Here is a 3,332-nt window from a genome sequence, read left to right on the forward strand (position 1 = left end):
TTGAATGTTTTTCTAAATGTCATTTGTACTGTAAATACTATCCTCGTGGGAGGTGTGATGTCATGCTTGAGTCACCCTGGCCCTAGAACCTGAGGTGTAGATTGCACACCAGTTATTCTGTCTGAACTACGTTTTTAATCCACTATTTGAAATTTAAATTGAGTACATGGGCTTTTTTTTCTCATTTCTAATTTCAGAATATTCTTTTTATTTTTTACCAAAGATACTGAGGAAATCTTTTTATCAGCTCCAGGATTCTAAACCGTCACTTAAAAAAAAAACAATTTGACTATTTTGCAGCAGCAATTTAATCAATAATCAAACTGTTTCCTTTCTCTAGGAAACTGCACATTGTCTTGTGCTGCAAGTATAGTATAAGAGGTGTGTGTGTGTGTTGGTTAGGATAGCTTAACAGGGTGAGTTACACCAGAGTCCTGCCCCCCCCTCCCACGTGAATGTTTTGGCACTAAACAGCTGATTTCAAATAATCAACGCTTGATGATAAGTTGGTTAATTTAATCCGCTGTGTAGTGCTTGGGGCAAAAACCAAAGGACTGAGTTTGGTAAACACTGAGTTACACCATGCCAAATTAACCTGTCATACTTGCTGCCATGGCAACATTACAATATATCACGCAGACCCATCAGCCTAGATACTGAAACCATCCAACCAACACACACACACACACACACACACACACACACACACACACACACACACACACACACACACACACACACACACACACACACACACACACAGAGAGAGCCTAGTCTGGAGGCTACCTAAACTAATTCTCATCTCTCGCTCGACTTCATATGTACCCGGTCAGGGTGACTCTGTGGGTGTTTCTGCATACTAGCGTGCACAGAGCACTGGAGGGTCGGAGCAGGAGTCCAAATCAAAGTACGTGAAACGGAGGACGGATGGCACTTCTCCAAAACATCGATGCTTCAACAGAAAGTATCCAAGAAAAAATATGATGCAAAATCCACGTAAAAAAAAAAAATGAAACGATATTTCTTGAAATCGATGGCGGACATTATTTGAGCTAAAGCGAGAGAAAATAACACTCTTGACTTCCGAATGAAATGTCGCCTATTCAAATCACATAAGTTGCCTGACGACAATATGTTATCTTAATAAATCAGTAACAAGACGCTGTATTAATCTCGGCGTGTTTACCTGCCTACATACCGTAGATCACAAGTCCATAATAAGTCAATAGGGCTAACAGGCTAGCAACTAGTACTGTTAGCTAGGCAGATAGCCACAGAGAATTGTTAGCTGGCTACCCAAGAAGAGTTGACATCTCCGACCCTCCACAGTTTTAGGTCATGTTTGCCTGTTTAAACTATCTGGTTAGCTACATTATTACAATTCACATACGTAGCTGAAAGGTATGAACTGTAATACAGTAGGGGGAGGAGCAGCGTGAGGTAATACAGTAGGGGGAGGAGCAGCGTGAGGTAATACAGTAGGGGGAGGAGCAGCGTGAGGTAATACAGTAGGGGGAGGAGCAGCGTGAGGTAATACAGTAGGGGAGGAGCAGCGTGAGGTAATACAGTAGGGGGAGGAGCAGCGTGAGGTAATACAGTAGGGGGAGGAGCAGCGTGAGGTAATACAGGGGGGAGCAGCAGCGTGAGGTAATACAGTAGGGGGAGGAGCAGCGTGAGGTAATACAGTAGGGGGAGGAGCAGGCGTGAGGTAATACAGTAGGGGGAGGAGCAGCGTGAGGTAATACATTAGGGGGAGGAGCAGCGTGAGGTAATACAGTAGGGGGAGGAGCAGCGTGAGGTAATACAGTAGGGGGAGTGCTGCTCAGCGTGAGGTAATACAGTAGGGGGAGTGCTGCTCAGCGTGAGGTAATACAGTAGGGGGAGGAGCAGCGAGAGGTAATATAGTAGGGGGAGGAGCAGCGTGAGGTAATACAGTAGGGGGAGGAGCAGCGTGAAGTAATATACAAGAGGGGAATGCTTCTCAAATTGAATGTTTGATTTTTTTACATTCTCCACACTTTGTCCTCACATGAACGTACTCAAGAGAACGTGGTCAGAGAATGCACCCCCGAGCATGAGAGCGGAACACCCTGTCTGTTCGTTCCAGTGAAGTGACAAGTGTTGGAAGTGGATCAACAGTATAGTAGCCAATCACACACCGTCCCCCACCCACCTCTGTCAACAGTATAGTAGCCAATCACACACCGTCCCCCACCAACCTCTGTCAACTGTATAGTAGCCAATCACACACCGTCCCCCACCAACCTCTGTCAACAGTATAGTAGCCAATCACACACCGTCGCCCACCAACCTCTGTCAACTGTATAGTAGCCAATCACACAACGTCCCCCACCAACCTCTGTCAACAGTATAGTAGCCAATCACACACCGTCGCCCACCAACCTCTGTCAACTGTATAGTAGCCAATCACACAACGTCCCCCACCAACCTCTGTCAACAGTATAGTAGCCAATCACACGCCGTCCCCCACCCACCTCTGTCAACAGTATAGTAGCCAATCACACACCGTCCTCCACCAACCTCTGTCAACAGTATAGTAGCCAATCACACACCGTCCCCCACCCACCTCTGTCAACTGTATAGTAGCCAATCCCACACCGTCCCCCACCAACCTCTGTCATCAGTATAGTAGCCAATCACACACCGTCCCCCACCAACATCTGTCATCAGTATAGTAGCCAATCACACACCGTCCCCCACCAACCTCTGTCAACAGTATAGTAGCCAATCACACACCGTCCCCCACCAACCTCTGTCAACAGTATAGTAGCCAATCACATGTTCGCCCCAAACCCACCTCTGTCAACAGTATAGTAGCCAATCACACACCGTCCCCCACCAACCTCTGTCAACTGTATAGTAGCCAATCACACACCGTCCCCCACCAACCTCTGTCAACAGTATAGTAGCCAATCACACACCGTCCCCCACTAACCTCTGTCAACAGTATAGTAGCCAATCACACACCGTCCCAAACCCACCTCTGTCAACAGTATAGTAGCCAATCATACACCGTCCCCCACCCACCTCTGTCAACAGTATAGTAGCCAATCACACACCGTCCCCCACCAACCTCTGTCAACAGTATAGTAGCCAATCACACACCGTCCCAAACCCACCTCTGTCAACAGTATAGTAGCCAATCACACACCGTCCCCCACCAACCTCTGTCAACTGTATAGTAGCCAATCACACACCGTCCTCCACCCACCTCTGTCAACTGTATAGTAGCCAATCACACACCATCCCCCACCAACCTCTATCAACAGTATAGTAGCCAATCACACAACGCCCCCACCAACCTCTATCAA

This window comes from Oncorhynchus masou, chromosome 1 (genome assembly GCF_036934945.1).
Source record: "Oncorhynchus masou masou isolate Uvic2021 chromosome 1, UVic_Omas_1.1, whole genome shotgun sequence".
NCBI classification, from domain to species: domain Eukaryota; kingdom Metazoa; phylum Chordata; class Actinopteri; order Salmoniformes; family Salmonidae; genus Oncorhynchus; species Oncorhynchus masou.